The following is a 19,270-nucleotide window of genomic DNA, read 5'->3' on the forward strand; positions in this document are numbered from 1 at the left end:
TGCAGCCACTCAGAACCTGGGTTAACACTGCTGCGTGAGAGGCTCTGCAGCACAGTATGGTGTACTTTGGCTGTGTCATTCACTGGCCAAAGATAATCGATAGGTAGTACTTGTGTTAGATGTTAATGAAACGACTGATTCATTTAATGTTTCCCTACTGTAAGTCTTCAAATCCACTGCATAGGGAATATAAATATGGAATTATGTAACTAAAGGGAAATTCTGGTAGCTCAAAATAAAAATAACAGAAGTAATATCTCTTAACATAATAAATTATATTAACTTACAAAAATAAATACATCATACAGTACATACTGTATGTACCACAGCTGGTAGCGGTAGCTTAAAACAAAAAAATGAAAGACAACAGTATTCCACCTTCTTCAGAAACATTTTTTGCATCAAAACTTTTAACTTGGTCACTTACCGCAGTTATTTTGGAAAAGTTGTGCTGGCGTGTTCTAAACAAAAGTTTATAAAAAGGTATAATGTTTTAACCTGTTCTATGAATACTTGCTGTCATTATTGTTGTGAAAAAAAGTTGTGGTACTTTTTAAAAACCACGGATATGGAATCGTGTAACTAAAGAAAATTTGGTAGCTGAAAATAAAAATAGTTTCTTCACATCACTTACAATATTAACGCTATTAATTTATGGATATATATATAAATATAATATATTTATATATCTGGCAGTGGTATGTATTCCACTTTCTTTGTAAACATCAAATTCTTTAGCTTTTTCACCTGTGATTATTTTGGAAACATTTTCACATGTTCATTTTAACTATATTTTGCATTTGTGATTGCTGCAATGGAAAACAAAAAGCTTGACCAAACAAGTGGTACATGGTTCAACAAGTGATGACTTGGTTCAGAGGTACTGTAGCATTGTCGCCTGCTGAAAGGCACATCTTGAAGACTCAACAGACTACAGAACAAGCTGTGATCACTAATGGTGTAAGATGGTTGAGCAGCTGGAATGAGAGGCTTTGACTAATGTAGTCCAGCATGTACTGAACCTGATCACACTTGATCACATACCGTGGTACTGGTTTCTGTTTAGCACTTCTCATCAGTAGTGAAAATGCATAGCTTATTCATAAAGAAGTAATAAGTACATAACATAAGGCACTTGCTGTTTGGATTTACAACTAGAAACCTCTTTATAAGCATTGCTTTCCATTATAGCATTACAACCTTGAGTTAATAACTACATTTCTTCTTATATTAAATATAACCGTGCCACTTATACCAGCTCTCTTTGAAGAAAAGAAATAAACATTGTTTGAATGCAGAACTATGAGATTCATTTTGTTGTTAAATCAGCCATTGGAAGTCATGTATCCTTATAAGAAAACAAAAATAAAACAGAATGCACATTCACAATTTAACATTTAGAATTAGCAACAAGGAGCAACATGGATAAAGATATGGATGTGCATACTGTATATTTAGAGAAGAGTAAGGAGTTGTCGATTGCTAATACGAAGATGTGTTACACTTTGCAGAAGCATTGTTTCATTTCAGTTTAAAAACAAAATTCATTATCACTAATACATGAATAAAACTCTTGATGGCAATGTTTCTTCTATGACTGGACCTGCACCAAAACATACAGTACAACACCACTTTGCAACGTGTGAATCATATTTTTACAGAATTTACATCAATCAGTATTTGCTGCCAAAATTCCATTACATTGCCCACATGTGTGTTTATTTACTTCTAATATGAACACTTGGTAGTTTTTCCAATACTAATGGAAAACTAGAAATAAAAAAATGTAAGTATACATAACATTATTATCTTTTAAAACCAAAAGAGAGCCCTCTAGTGTATTTTTCTAACAGCATCATAGTTGTTATATTTTAGATCCAAGAGGTATAATATATACCAGTAAGTTTATCAGTAGGAGTATTCATATCTATCTGTGTCTAAGTTATTTAAATACATAATAATAATTGCTTAAACTTATATAGCGCTTTTCTGGACACTCCACTCAAAGCGCTTTACAGGTAATGGGAACTCCCCTCCACCAATGTGTAGCCCCCACCTGGATGATGCGACGGCAGCCATATTGCGCCAGAACGCTCACCACACATCAGAGAACAGAGTGATGAAGCCAATTCATAGATGGGGATTATTAGGAGGCTATGACTGGTAAAGGCTAGAGGGGACATTTGGCCAGGATGCTGGGGTTACACCCCAACTCTTTTTCGAGAAAACGCCCAGGGATTTTTAATGACCACAGAGAGTCAGGACCTTGGTTTTACATCTCATCCGAAGGACAGTGCCTTTTTACAGTATTGTGTCCCCGTCACTATACTGGGCATTAGGACCGACACAGACCGCAGGGAGAGCACCGCCTGCTGGCCCCACTAACACCTCTTCCAGGAGTAACCTTAGTTTTTCCCCAGAAGGTCTCCCATCCAGGTACTGACCAGGCTCACAGCTGCTGAGCTTCAGTGGGTTGCCACATGTGATTGAAGGACACTGATAACATAAAACACTTAGCTAAAAGAACAATAATCACTAACAATTAAAAAAATCAAGATGGCAATTAACATGATCCAGTTAAAGAATAGGATTATAATGAATTGCAAGCTATTATATTTTATGACATTAACATATACAGTATGATATTTATACATTGGAAAGGTTACATGAGGAATAAAAAATAATATTTCAGCAGATACTTTAATAAATAATAAATGTTTTATTACTAAAGTACTAGTAGAGGAAAGGTCCTAAGACACATATACTAAATCCTTGGACTGGCACAATATATAGACTTGTAAATATTATGTACAAAAAAGGTATAAAATAGGCCAAGAGGTACTGTAAGTGATCAGTCCAGGAAGACCAGCTTAGTGTATCAGAAGTAGGGTAAGTCATAACTGTCTCTGATCCTCTTCATCTTATTCTCTGGTGTTGAACCCAGACACCAAGTGTGAGTTCCACCTTGGTACAGCCTAAAGCTCTCATAATTTGACCCTACTCTTTGAGAATTAAAAGCTAATGCATACTGAATACTGAAAAGACCAAAGATGGATTTAGGGTCCAAGGACTATTTTTTTATTTTAAGGAATATGTATTTTCTTTTAGTACTAATCAGACAGACTTTGGACATCTGTGGGATGATTAAGGAATATGGTTCTCAGAATGTGTCATCGGTTATTCAGAGCAGACTGTTCAGTAGACAGTATTTCTGTTGTGCAGAAATCAATCATTACCTATCTAACAGTACACCTCTTTCAGTTTCAGTGTCCTAGAATATGTGTGAAGGCAACAAAAAAGCCAAACAAAATTACAATATAATGTTAAAATTTAGACAAAGATGTAACATGGGACATGTTGAAAATGAAGAAGGGACTAGTAAGACCTCAATTAATATTTTGTGTACAATTTTGGTTGCCATGTTCCAAAAAGGTATTGCAGCTCTGGAATCCATTCAGAGGAGAGTAACAAGATACTGTACATTGCATTGCACACATTCACAGGATAAAAACTAAAACTTTTTGGTCTCAGAAAGTACTTTGAGGGAACTTGATTCAAAATCCTTAAAAGCATTGACATAGGCATCCCAATGGACTCAATCTTCAGAATCTACAGCAAATTATGAAGTAGAAGACACTAGTGTAGAATACATGGAAGTGCATTAAACACTGAGAAAATGAAACACTTTTTTACACAAAGGGTTTTTGAGAATCTGGAACATTCTGTTTAGCCATATTATTGAAGCTAATACCCTGGCTTATTTCAAGAAATGCTGGATGAAATCCGCCGATCAATTTGGCTAGCAAACAAATGAAGTAGATGACTTAAATGGCCTCTTCTTGTTTGTTTCTTACTTTCTTACTGTATATACAGCTGGTGAATTCTTGTTTTTTTTATTTTTTCCACTGGATTTGTTTACCATCTGGAAAATGAAGGCAATCTTTTCTTCTCATATTATTTCTCCCTTTCAATCCCCTAAAGTAAATTATCCAAACATTACAGTGCTGCAGAGTTTACCTCACAGGTACTGTGATAAGTACTTGAATTATCTGTGTTTCATACAAACAAACCAACCAGTACTGTATACTTGAATTATTTGTAGGTGTTACATTAAAAAACCCAATAAAGTATTTAATAAATATGAATGAAAACACCCTTAAATCTTAAGGCTTTGTTATATTCTGCTGAAGGAATTAATGTATTTTTCCATGTACTGTAGCATAGCAGCTAGTGCTCTAAAAGTGCATTTTCCAATATAATTGTTCAGGTGTATTACCATAAAGGATATTGTAGTTAAAAAGATTATATTAGTGTGTCACAATCCTCATAACTTTGGAAACATTATCTCACAAGCCCATAATATCAAATCACCAAAGTATTATTTTTTAGTTATATTTTTCTTCCAGGTTTGCATACCAAGATCATGATAATAATCTCGCTTGGCAAACCCGTTGCTTTTTTGAAGAGACCTGTTTTTTTACAGACAATTTAGACAATTGTTATAGAAATATTCCAAAAGGAGACAAAAGTGGTCTTTAAAAAAATGTAGAAAGGCTTAAGAGTGAAAATGTTCAGACTTATTATTATTAATAGGTGCATGGTGCATTTTAAAAAGTTTCACTTTTTGGAATCAGGTAACTCAAATCTTGTTTCTATTAATTTTATCACCATGTTTTTCTTTTTCTCATTTATGGTTAAAGGTATTGAAAACATTGTATTAGAGCATGTTATTACAAAAGCACCTAACCTGAACACCTGTGACATTTTTGCTGATATAAAATCAACCTTACTTCTTGTCTGTATGGGAAATAGATGTTTTTGTATTCACAAATGTTGGACCACTGCTGTGCTAATTTTCATGATCATTGTATTCACCACCAAATGGTTCTATTGACAATGGAAGTGGTTTTATTGACAACGTCCGATCAGTCACACACATTTTGGCATTAGTGAGTGTTCGGGAACTACAGTACAAGCACTTTTCAACTACAAACACTTACAACTTTTAGAATTATAATTCTTTAACTTAACATCACTAAATAACATCAACTAACCTGCCTCTAACAACTAAAACACCCATCAGATTATCTCGGTATGGTCCATGCTAACTTTAAAAAATAAAATGTTTAATAAATATGGAAATGATCAATCAATGCGATCAGCAACATTGTGAAGTATGCATATACAACAGAAAATTTGAGTTTTTGTTCACAAAACACACTAGGTGATTTTATAACCTTTAAAATCACTCCTTAGGATAAGACCCCATTCCTCATTATAAGTACTATAGATTCTAAACTATGTCTTCATAGAGAACATACAAACAGCATTTTACTACATTAATTCGGCAGGTACTGTATAGTGCGGTTTGCAGGACAGTGGAGCACAATCAGTTAATAGGTTAAAAAAAGCTAGGTCAAAAAAGTGATTCTTATTGCTGTTGGCTAGGAGTGTCCATTATCCCTTTAAACAAAAAAAACAAAAAAAAATTCAAAAATAAAAATAACAAATACTTTGGATGCTGTTTTAAAGTCTCTCTTAAAGTGAAAGTTCAATGATTGAGATAATTTGTCTGTCCATTAGTTTCATGCAGTAATATAATTTTGAAAAAATGTTATATGTATACATTCAATCCTAAACATTTATATAACTGTTTTAAGTCTCCCATAATCCTTACTGTGAAAATGTCCAAATTTTCATGCCCAAAGGAAGAGATGCAGCCATACAATGTAGGTTTGTGAAATTCTTGTCTGGTATTGCATGTACTCTCAAGTACAAGTGTGTTTTCCTGAACTACAGCTTTATGCTAAATAGACAGGGTAAGTTTACCCTGTTTAATTAAGAACAGTTTGAATGTAGCATAGTCTTTAAAGAAAACACTGCCAAGTGAATCTGGAGACTGTTAGATTCTAACACTATTCTCTTGAGGCATCTGGGGTTATAACTCTAATGCATCAATGGTGAAAGATATTACCACACAATGCAGGGGCTGAGGGAAGCAATGAACTATGTTTGACTTCTATCACATGTTTACCATGTACATCTGGTATCCAATCTTCCAAAAAGATTAAAAGCAATTAATAGTTTTTACAGTGGTCCATAACCACTAATTCCTATTTTACCACACGAAAGGTTAATAGCTGATGATAGAGAAACAGTAAGAAAATCTGGGAGCAGTGCACTGTGAATAATGGTTCTGTTTGTAATTGAAATGGTGCTACAGGTGCTAAACAGAAGGAAGCAACAAATAATGCCAAAACAGCCTCTAAGGTAAATCTCAGTAATACTGGTGTAGCAGAGAATTCAAAAACTTAAGTCTCAAATTATCGACTTTAGAAAAAAAAACAAAACACAAATGAACTTATATCCTGTGTGTAGTAAAGTGATTTCTGTATTAAAAAGTCATTTAGAACAGCAATGTTAAATGACTCGACAAAAAAGAGCCCTGAGGGAAAAACTGAGAAAAAAACAGTAAAATCTAAAGAACTCGTCACCATGCAATTACACCCCCACCGACTCACTGACTCACTTAACCCCAAAACTGCTGTGAACATTGGATAACACTGAAGCCATACGGACAAGTGAGAAAATATTCTAGCTGTATGTACGCATAACCCAATTACAATGACCATTCAAGGGATATTACTTTTTATACAAACTAAGTGAAGTGGAAGAATTTCAGTATCCTACTCACAAAGTGTTGCATGAAAGTAACATATTGTATTACCCACATGTCCTTCCTGCTATTTTTTAAATAGTCTAATTTGGCTGTACTGCTGTTTTACAAGGACAATATCCAAATAACCGCATGAGTAAATAGGTTGTCTCATGTTCATTAACCTGAGCCACTACATTATGTGCCCAAGAGATACAGTAATATGCAGTGGTTCTAAATATTCTTAAAGTACCCTCTCCCAGTATCTAAATAAAATGCTATTAAACTTTTATGAAATATTACATTCCTACCTACCTAAAAATGACCTAATTTGATATGATCAAATTGTTGCTTCAGATTTTTATTGGATAATCTAGTTTTAGAGAATAATCATGTTAGTTAATACAAATGTACCTTAGTCAGTACTGATTAATTTTAATTCACTATACTCACATCAGGAACGTCAGAATACCTTTCTTTCATTTGTATGTACTGTATGTTGGCATTTATAAATACATTAATTTAAATAAACATTTTAATTTTTTAAATATTTTTTTGCAATAATTCTTTTTGTGTTTAAATTAAAACACATCATTCAATGCTATTTAAAAAGAAACTAGAACCTCAAACAGTGTTCCCAAATACAGTATCTTCACTTCGAACAGTGTAGAAAAAAACAATGGTATATTTTATGTCCTGATACTTTTCAAGCTGTCCCTACAATTTTACAAAATACTTAAAATAGCCACATTTTCTTCATTCCTTAGCTGAGTCTGATGTGAACAGAAAATATATGCACAGACACCGCAACACACTCAAGTTGTTATCAGTGGCTTCCAAATTGACTTCAAGTAAATTTCTATTTCTGCAGTACAAAACAGAATCCAATATATGTCAATAAAAAATTGACATATTTTGAAAAGTCAAGAATGCTCTGATTCACAAACTGTCTGACTACAGTATGCACATGAGTGGAAAGACCAAACATACACATACCTTGGCCTAAACCTTGTGTCTGTGTGCTCATTAGCTTGGGTGTGTAATAAGTTGGTAGAAATCAGATAACAATGATAGACACCATTAAACACCATTAGGAGTTCATGCTAATCTCTTCCCAATGGAAGGGGAGGGCACTTGTACATGAACATAATGATGAGGTAAATCATGCTTGATTACCTAGCAAGACAGATAGTATGAAATGATGTTTTGATGCAATAGGAGTCTTGAGAGCTCCAGAGTTTTACCCTGCCTGGTACAGTGTTTCTCAAAATGGACCCGATGTCTATAAAAGATGACACGCACATATCATTTCAGAAGATTAATGAATGGATGCGAGTCTTTATATATTTTACATAGAGGCAAAAACAGTGATCAACATCAAGATATTAAACTACACATGTACACCAAAGAATACAATAAACTATGAAAATTAATTTGTCAAACAGACTTATAGCAAACACTTCAAAGCAGGACTGTAAAGATTTGTTGAGACAATTAACCTTGTTTTTAGCATGAAATAAACTCTTAAAGACTTTCATTTGTCTGGGAACTGAAACATTTGACTGAAACCTAATGTAGTAAAAAAATGTTATTCTGATGTGATAGTTAAATGTTCCCAGTCTTTGTAACAGCAAATATTAGAGACATACATTGTAGGAAAACAGCAAAAAGTTCAAAAATGAAATGCAATTCAATGTGTCATAATGTGTTTGAAATCCAAACTGAAAATTGTGATAAAAAATCTAAAGTGTCACAGTTTCATTTGTATAATAATAATTCATATGCATTTAACACTTTTCATGCCAGAGGATCCAAACAGCACATTACTGTACATATAGGAAGAGACCCACTTTATCCATGACAGAAGTGCAGCACCCACCTGAGTGATGCATGGCAGGCACTGTGCCCCAGTCAATCCACTACACAGTAGAATAGGTACTGAAGTGAGAAATTGCTTTGCTGATTGAATTAAGGGGGATTTTAAGTAGGTCAGATTGTGTAAATCCAGAATGGAATTTATCCAGGACACCAGGGTTAACACCACTAGTCTTACAAGCAGTGCCATGGGATCTTTAATGACCACGTAGTTAGGACCTCACTTTAACATGTCATCTGAAGGACGTCTCCTCCTTCAGCACGGTCCATTTCTGATCCAGAGGGAAGGGGGACAGCTATTGCTCCACAAACACCACTCAAAACAGCAACCTTAGAGGTCTTCCATTACTAAAGAGACCCAACATGCTTAGCTTCTGGAGGTCTGATTAGATTAGTCTACAAGGTAAGTGATACTGTACAAATATATTTCAAATATATTTAACTCATGCAAAATTTATGTTGCAATAGCCAGATTGCAATACACTTAGGTATTTACCTTAGGTATTTACATCTCCACATTAAAAAAAAGTGTGCCTTAATATTTTCAATATAGTCTCAAAAGACATGGCTACTCTATGTTCCTTACATTGACACTTTTAGTAGTGTACAAAAATAAAAGGCACAGGTTTGAGTTATAAACGCAGTTCACAGTAACACAATTTTCTATAAGGTGGAGCAATATTTGCTTGTTATGAAAAGTGTAACCAATTGTTTGCCAATTAAAGAGAAAAAAGTCACAAACTGAGAAACAACACAGTCAGGGTGTAGATGGATTGCTTATCATTTGTTTACAATGGATTAAAACAGAATAGATATAATTATAAAATATAACAGAAATATAATAGATAGTATAAATGGAAAATTAAATTATAGATATTAGATGCCAGGATTGGTATGCTGGACTAGGTTTTAGCACCCAGAGGAGCAGGGCATGGCCTAGCAAAGTAGAAGAATACCTTCTCCTCAGCTGTGAGAGAGGAGTCCAGACAGCACAGCTTGACCCTTGAGTAGTCAAGTGCCTTAAGGACTGCAGAGAGATGTACAGTCTCTGAGAGAGAAAAGTAATGGCAAACTGGCTGTTACTGGGTGAGGGACACAACAATTTGTTATACAGAGGTGTCCCTGGCCAAACAGGATTATCTGCCTTAGAGTATTAGAAAGAACAGGGAAAGAGTTTTAGAGATGTGAATCAAGGATGAGATAAGCTAAAAAATAAGGTAAATCTGGGCACTATGGAGTGAGTTGAAATGAATTTGAATACTCCAGTGTCTGGTAGTGACGCATTAGAAGAAAGACGTAGTGACAAGCAGCAAGAAAACTGCTGTTTAAATAAAAGTCTTTATACAGTACTTATGCAAAATTCTGTTTGAAGTCAGTTGTATTGTAGAAGCCTACGGTTGAGTGATGTGCAGGAACTAAAACCACATATAATATAAATATAATTTGTCATTTCAATTTTTATTCTATTTTATTTTTTATACAAAATGTACATAAACATGCATCTGTGTTCTTGTACTGTATGTTGGCCAATGTTGTTGAGACCGTAGTAGGGTAATGGTTAGTTTTAGTGGTGGATTAGAAGATATTTTTAATGCAGGCCTAATAGTAAGCTTAATGCTGACTGTAACCATAATATTTGTACGAATCAGCAGCTATTTCAAAATAACATTGTACTTATTATTATGAATTCCATTATTATAGCCAATGTATTGCTTTATTTATGTTTATATACAATGTGTTTATTCTTATTTTCCTGTTTTGAACACTACAAGTGTGGACCTGCAGAGAAAATATGAATATTAAAATATAGAGGAATAGAGATACTAAAGAGTACTAAATGATAATACCACTTTTTGCTGTCCTCTTTTTAAGTACTGTATGTGGAAGAATGTGAAACATGGTAACCCAGGTATTAAGTAATAAAGCAAGGATTTAATTATACAGAGGATGCACACCAACAAACAAGTTTCCTTATCTTACTCAAGTTGTTTCTTTATTAGACTGCTTGATTTTTTTGCTTTGTTGTGCAATTTCAGCACAACACAGTTGTATTGTTGAATTATGTCTGTTCAATTTTGAGTTAATTGTCCAAGCACTCATTGAACAAAAGCAGTTTGTGGTATGTGGGATGCATATCGACAAGGGAACAAAATGGCAGACAGTCAAGTATCTTGGTTAATACAGAAACCCTATCATGTCATAATATTACTGCACTGTTGCTGAAATATACCTACAGTTTGGAATTAACAGACCAAACAGCTTTTATTGAAGAAAAAATAGGGTTTCTGGTCACATTCTGAAAACCCCTTGATGACCCTGCATTGATGTAAACAATATCTCTGTAACCGGTAACGCGCAGAGACCTTCAGGTCAGTTTGTGAAGAAGTCCCCAAGACTATAGTAGTTTGACTGTTGTGAATAAAACAGCAGTAAGGCAGATATTATGGTTTATGCAGGTTTATTTATTTAACCATATTTTAACTGTATGGGCACCTGTCAAACTTCATAATTGACATATTTTGCTGTACAGAATGTATATCAATAAGAAAACAAATAATTAAAAGTTATAATTGCATTGCCACTAGAACAATACCTATCAAATTTTGTGTTAACTGATTAAGTCTTTTAACAGAAATGGTTTGCATAAGAGTTTCATGGATCAGTGTATGATCCAGTGTGGTTGAGACAATTATCACAGCAACTTGAGGTGTATATAAGAAACACCTTTGGTTGTTTGTATAATCTGCCAAGTTTCAATCTAATAAGAACAGCAGTTTCTAGGGCAGTGTGAATCTTGAGATCAAAATCGTTGAGAACAGCAATCAGGGTATGCTAACTAGGATGATAGTTCCCAAATATGCAATTATTTGGACAAATGATTTTTAAACAACAGGCGCTTATGTTACTGCATCCCCACATCAAATGAAAGAAAGGACATGCATCCATTTTGGCTTATGCAACAGCTCCATTTTCAAATTTGCCTATCCAGATGTTACTGTATTTATCCTAGAAAATTTGGATTAATTAGCCAGTTTCTGAGCAAGGAAATTTAACCTAACAAATTGGTTTATAACCATAAAAATCATGTTATTGTTGTAACTTTTCTGGTGCAATAATTGACTATCCTTGGCTGTTGATTAATGCTTTAATACAATCAATGCTGTAGTTTAAGTTTTTCTTAATTCAGTATGCAGGACAGGCCACCATCTTGGTTCATGCAAGGCCACTGTCTTTGTCAGAGATTTAATGACTTATACGTCACAGCATACTTGGATAGTATGAAGTTGCCTGGTTGTATTGGTTTTTGACATACAGTATTATTGTAACATGGGTGTTTTCATCCTCTATCAATCTTGTTAGGAGGAACTTTTGGAAATGTAAAAATAACTGCATATTTTAAAAAATTATTACATTTCTAAAATAATTAACAAACTGGCTTAGTAGCCCAATAATAATGAATAATAAATAAACGTCCAAAAATATATAAGATCTCGTTTCTGGTCATTCTTCTGTACAATTCTTCTCTTTGTCCCCAGGGTATGCTAGCCTTGGCTTCAGTTTAGCTAATTCTGCTACTGATGCAAAAGCAGTAGGAATAAAAAATTCCCAACTGCAAACTCAATGTCTTGCTTCTTTGTAACTGATAAGCTTGAGAAAACTTGCAGAAAAGCCTGGATCGGCCTTCCAGTTTCATCTCTTCCACATATCCAAATGAGATGGGTTCTGCTCTTCCCAAATGAACTCAGTGGGGTTAACACCATAAATATGAAGCAGCTTTCTTGAAGCTTCAATGTTAAAATTGTAATGGCCCTCAACATGATCCTACGAGATAATTCTAATACTGAGAAAATGATTGCTATGAAAAAGAACTGTGCACAAATGCTTGTTTTACAAAAAAAGAAGTAAAAAAACACTATTCCCCCAAGATACCATAAAATGAAATTTTGAAATTACCTAAATATTGCAAATGATATGCACAGATCTAAATAAGAATGCTTACAAATGAGAGGAGACTAATTGGCCCATTTAGCCTGTTTGATAATTAGTAGTTGATCCAAGGATCTCTTCCTGCCATTTCTTTAAAAAACAGGGTATTGGCTTCAGAAACTTGACTAGGTAGCTTGATCTGTACTCCTACAATTATAAAGAAGTGACTTCTATAATACCTACAAGCTATATAAAAGTATGTGTGACAAGTTTGTTTGTACAGTATTTGACTTTGATTTTAATACATGTAACGTAAATATAAGAATACTGCAATATGACTGTGATGCCATCTAGTTTACATTGTACTAACGTCTGATTCATGGCATACTTTGAGGTGCATTAATAATAACATCAAACTGAAATCAAAATGCACGAACATAGTAATGTTAATAATGCCTGTCATTCTGTTTATACAGCATTAAAATTATACTTTAGAAAGTATTAAAATATATTATTGGTGTGATTACCAGAATCAAAATAATAATAATACTATAATGCAGGCATGAAAAAAATCATCTCATATGTTTTTATTTATGCTATTAATATGGTAATCTGATGCTTTGAAGTTGTATTTTAAGATTTTTAATATACAACATGATTTGTAATTGAATCATATACAGTACATTTCCAGAAGGGACATCACGGCCAAATAGCTTGGACTCTGAACATTACCTAATGCCAATACTGTGCAACCACCATATTATGGCCAGGAGAATGAAGGTGGATTAGTGCATTTAATTTCATGTGAAGGGAAATATTGGGAAAGGAGGAAATATTTTAGGAAACATTGGGAAAGCAAGCTAACAGATCCATCTCTCTTTAAAAAGGGACTTCAAATTAATTACCTCAATGCCAATGGCTAGAGAATTACAGTATCTTGACGGTCAGACCCAGCCGAAATCACAGAAAGAAAATTTCAGAAAGATTATAGAAACCTTGAGGAATATCTCAAGGGAGTACAAAATGTATGATACAATATATTAAAGTCTAAAGAGGGGTTAAAATGAGTATATAGAGTGGTATATAATACAACTCATACAACTCATGCTTATTTCACATTCCAAGGTTTAACAAAATCATAGGCTTCTTATTCATGTTATACTAGCAAAAGAGGAAACAATGTATCTAAGAATTTACACAATACAGTAAATATTACATATATAATATATAATAATATATAGTATTTAACAAAGTAATTGCTGAGGATATTAAAATACTCTCAGATTTGTTTTGCACAGGCAATAGTAAAAATGTATGTTCTTTACTGGAATATTTCTTAATATTTTATGGAAACATATTTTTAAACCTAAACCTATTCATCATCTCTTTGCATTGAAATATTGGCTTACTGGATGACTGCAGATTCTTCTGTTTGTTAAACATGAAGGAGCTAGGAAATGTCTTTCATTTTTATACCTTCTGCAAAGATTTGACAAGCATGCAGATATCTTTTATTTCTGTTTACTATGACACATTCCATTGTTTCATTACACACACAATGTTCAAAATCAATATTTAAAGGTGGAAATACATAGGATAAAGTTTAAATTCACAGAATACACATCATTACAGAACAATTTTCATACTATACAGTTTTTATGTACAGTATATCTTTATGCTAGATAACCATGTTGCATACAGTATATAACCAGATGTCTTCCAAAGTTTTAACAGATATTCTTTAAGTAAATCAATACTTTGTTTGGATTAAAGCCACAAAATACAGGGTGCCCTCAACGTTGCTGGGAAGGTAGGGAGTAATGAAACCACTTTACATTAAACAAATAGTGTGACAAAGCAGAAAAATGTGACTGGAATAAAAGGCATGAAGCATGTGTATTTATAAGTACATACAGTACGTATATACTATTTATAAGTATATCCTTGGGTGTTCAACAAGGACAAACATACTGTACATACTAAGGTATCTTTCATATTTGCTTATAAAAAGATCTGCTTAGTTCGCTTTACATACAGTATGAACCGTAAGATGCAGCTAGAGCTACAAAAGAAAATGACTTCCAGATAATATTTTCTGCAAAATTAATAGGTTCTACAGTATTTGTTCTGCATTTTGTACTGAAAGGGTGACAATTTTTCACACTGAGCAAAAATGAAGTTAGAAGACAGTAGTGGTGTAAAAGTATATTATTTTTTACTTTTATTGATTTTATATAAAATTAGCAGTGTTGTATATACCTGTATGGTAAATTTACATGCTTCATGTATGCCTTTTATTCTTACTATATTATCATTTTAATGGAAGTGCAATGTGTAATTCTACTGGGATTTCTACACTACACTAATATCACCAAAATGTGTGTTGCATTTGCTATTTCAGTACATTCTTTAGTTCCATAAAGTAATTTAAACATAAGGACACATCAAAAGAAAAATGAACAGCTTGCTGAACACCATTAATGGAACATTTAAAAATTGTCTAAATTTATTTCTATTATATCTGCTGTTTATTAAATCAATGTCAACATCCCTTTTTTAAAAGAAGTAAATTAAAATATCTTCAGGAACATCTGTGCATGACTATATGCTTTACAGAATCTGCCCACAGGTTTTAAAGAAAACATTTAGTTCAATCTATTTTATTATTGCCTAATTAACAAAAGATGTTAAATACTTAGTATTTTAATACCTCATGCACTCTAGTCATTATAACCAGTAGAAGAATAATGGCAACAATGTGAAAATATTTCTGACACAAATTTCCAATATAACTCTTGCGACAGAAATACAGTATGTTGGCTGTCTTTATAACTCAGTTTAACTAGAATCATATTCTCTTCAGTCTTCATTCTTCAACAAACGGATTCTAATATTCAGAAAACAACCTATTTAAGACCCAGTATAAAACACCATCAACCCATTTAAGTTAAATAACTAAATCTTCCTTTTACAGTGATGCAGAATTTCCCCAGGAGATTAAACATGAAACAGTGTTATTAATATTGCTGATAATGATGGGTTATTGGTAGAATGCCAAAGAACACTTTAGAGCTGTAGAACATTATTCTATCCATAAAGTTTACTAGCAATACAGCTATGTGTTTGCACATGTAATATCCAACATTTTGCAAAAAATAATATCTCTGTCATTGGAGCTTCCAACAGACGTACGACAGGTAAAAGGAGGAACACAGTGGGGAAAAAAGTGCATTCTATTTTAGGTAATATCACGCAAGAATTATGGAATGGAGCACACAGGGGTCAGGTCTTGTAAACTTTGACTGGCAGCACAATAGCAAAAGGCAAAAATGATAATTTAGACTACAGTATGGGGTAATTACTTAAAAAGTGTCAGTTTTTATACCATGTGCATACAGTAGAGTATATATACTGTATTGTTTTTGTTTCTCTGAGTTATTTTTGTTTTATTTTGTTTGTTTTGCCTACTGCAGTGCCATGCTTGCTTTGGTGTGAATGAGAATCTGTAGCAAAAATGCAAGCATCTGTGATATATAAAATAAAAATGCAAAAAAGAACATTGCAAAGCGGCACTCATTAATTCTTTGTAATCTCTGTTCTAACAATATTGGGCTATATTTGCTGTAATATTGTTGCATTTTAGAATACTCTGCTTCTTTGCAGGGTCTGACAGCAAAAAATGCTTTATGTTTTGTGTGAAAAGGCAAATAACAAAGATCAATAACAAAGAGACATTTTCATTGAATGGACCGTTGTTAATCTTTCGGGATTACTGAAATGGGGTTTACTGAAATGGACTGTTTAAGGGTACCTGGTCCCTTCATTTTTTATAATTAAGAGGCAGAAATACAGTCATCACCCCTGATTCTTTGTTAAGAAGATTCTCTGCCACACAGAATTCTACTGAAAACATTGGAAACACCATACAGACAGAAATGCTTGTACTCTCTGCCTGTCTCGTGGTTTACATTGACCTTAATTATAATACTCCCTTAGAGTGCAAGCAGAGTAAAGGAAATGCAAATACTGTCCTTAGGAACATTAACAGTTATAAATGAAATGATTCAGAAGATTTTATGGGCAAATTTGCATGTTTAACTTTAACTTGATTTAATATGAGCCTAATCCCCAAGAAAGCCATGTTTTTAAATAATACATAGCCCAATAAAATAAACAAAAAACCACACAAAAAATCAGACCTCTGGCATGCTTTATAATTCCTATTATTAACTGTCTTTGCATATGGAAAATGAGGGGAAAAATGATACCCCATGGAGAAGCATATAATTTAATATGATAATTTGCGGTTTTTTTTCTGACATAATGTACGTCATAAGATAGTTTTGGCAAGGATCTTTTTAGAGTGTTTACTTGTTTTGCAACAAATAACCGTCACTATAAAATTTGTATTTTCCTTTGTGTTCTTTTTCTGGTGTTTTTGACACATACATCAAAGCAACACATTTGTTGACACTTTATAAAACCTATTAACGATCTAAATTCTCACACCATCCTTTTTACTAATATGACTACTTCGAGTTTAGAGAGAAATATAAATTACTTGAAAATCACTTCACATGAAACACAGGGCAGACAGTGTGTTTCCAGGACATAACCTACTGGGCACCGAACGCTTTTATTCCAATTTCCAATTCTTTCGTGTATTTTCTAGTGTTAGTTTGCCAGTTTTATATTGTATATACAGTATTCGAAGTTTATCTTTGTATACTATTATTCTTATTTGAAGCTTTAGAATTCTTAAAGCATACACACGTACAGTACACGCACGTACGTGTACAGAGCCATTCGGTAACTGCCGTGTGGAAAGTTCACATAGCTGTTAGCATAACAAATACAGTAGAGTATGAGTGGGTATTGTAGCTGTATGCTACTGTACATTCTCTGTGTGCTTACTAGTCTCTGGACCTACTGTATGAGGTAAACCATGCTTGACTAGGAATTGCTCAACAGAATAGATGAACTACCTAGTAAACACAAGAGCTTACATTTTGTTCACGAAGTGCTCAACCTTCACTCACTCGTACTGTACTGTATGTCTGTCTTTCATAAACATGGTCGATTACGATGTACAATAACGATACACGGTCTATTATTAATCCATTTTATATCGTCCGCCTTAAAAATACGGCAGCTACAGGACAGCGGAATATCATTTAGAACATTTATCCACTGATAGTAAAGTTACATTGCCCAGACAAGTGTTCAAAAACGAAGTCGTTAAGACTATGAAAAACCGTGCGTTTCAAAATGCGCAGTGGTCAATCATAACAGTATACTGTATGTTTACTGATATGGCCTTTCTGTAACGAATCCACTTAATAGTTTAGATTTTATTTTAAAAACTAACAAATCGAAAAGTTACGAGCATAACCTCGTTTTACGATAACTGTACACAATGTAACAACGTATTTGGAATAGACAACTTAATCAGATAAAATAATTATACCTACTTTAACAACAATTTCTTGTAGGCAGCTGTTACGGGGAAAAAAGTGAACAGTGTAGATTCCAACCTAATAATATACTTAGAACGATACACACAGCATACGATTTCATATACTAATATCGATTTTAATGGATACATACTGTACATTTACTTTACTGTTAGCGTTTAATATATAGATTGCGCTTTTGTACATAAAAACGCAAAAGCACGCACTCTTAAATACAGTATTTTATCTCCCTTGAATCGCCCTTAGCCCAGTCACTGATGAAGGATAAATATCCCTCAACGTCAATTCTTTCAGCAAAGAAGATTTGACAAGTTGTCGAAATTCTTTGGTATTTTCCATTATTATTATAACCTGTATAAATAAAAAAAAACTATATCGATTGAGAATATACTATATAACGTAAAAATAAGAAATCCCACCGCTGTCCCGAACAACACAGATGCAAACTCCTGCACAGCATTTCCTCTAGAGTACGCGTCCTATTGTACTGGAGGACACGGGAATTTTGGAGGGTGGAAGGTTTTCATAAAATAGAAAATAAAGTGGTTAGTGAAAAAGACTTCTTACAAGACCGAATAAGCAGCCCGCCTGAGAGGAAAACGGTCTGTGTAACAATTGATGAACGTGAAGGTTACATAGAACAGTCCTATTCACGTTTTTCACGTTTAACATTTCAACTGTACAGTTTTTAAAACGTAACGAAGAAAAACAAAAGAGGCCGTCATTGCACAGAAAGTAAACAGTTTGCACATACCGGATTTACTGACTCCATCCCACAGAGACTAGTGGTGCTGATGCTACGAGTGTCCCCAGAACAGCATCTCTGGACAAGAGACTATCGGTCTCAAAGAAACATGATAGCAGTACATAGGCTAGGCTCAAAGGTTTGACATGAGAACCACCCAATCGGAAGCCCAGCCAATGAAATCACAACCAATCCGTCTGGAAGAAAGCAAAGCTACGAATAGCACGGTAGACTGTCTCCCTAAAAATGAACGTGTTGTGTGAGTATATATAGCCAGTTAGCTGATGGAACGACAATATTTTGATCAGAAATCAACACCAGGTTTGTGTAGTTCACAAATAATGTTATATAAGAACGGCAGCTTTATCTGAAACCATTGCTTGTCTACCTAACCGTCTAAAAACGCAAACGCTCGGATTTTGTTTTTCCAGAATTGTATCGGAGATACTGTAACTTTTACTCTTGAACAGCAAGCCTAGGTAAATTCTGTTCTTTAAAAACCAAAGCGAAACTCAACACATGCACGACAGAAGTAGCATCTTTTATCCATTACCTTGAAATTAGAAACCTGCAATATTTGCTGTAACCGACGAT

The 19,270-nt window shown here is 33.8% G+C and overlaps 1 protein-coding gene across 1 annotated transcript in view; it reads right to left on the minus strand.

The window, feature by feature from the left end:
* Window positions 1-18,777, minus strand: part of b3galt1b (beta-1,3-galactosyltransferase 1b) — a 111,846-nt gene extending 93,069 nt beyond the window's left edge. The window contains exon 1 of the mRNA XM_088930480.1: window positions 18,686-18,777. The gene's annotated coding sequence lies outside the window, so the exon portion shown is untranslated. The remainder of the gene's footprint in view (window positions 1-18,685) is intronic.
* Between the last annotated feature and the right edge of the window lie 493 nt (window positions 18,778-19,270).

Source organism: Atractosteus spatula, chromosome 13 (genome assembly GCF_055471065.1).
Source record: "Atractosteus spatula isolate fAtrSpa1 chromosome 13, fAtrSpa1.hap1, whole genome shotgun sequence".
Classification (NCBI taxonomy): domain Eukaryota; kingdom Metazoa; phylum Chordata; class Actinopteri; order Semionotiformes; family Lepisosteidae; genus Atractosteus; species Atractosteus spatula.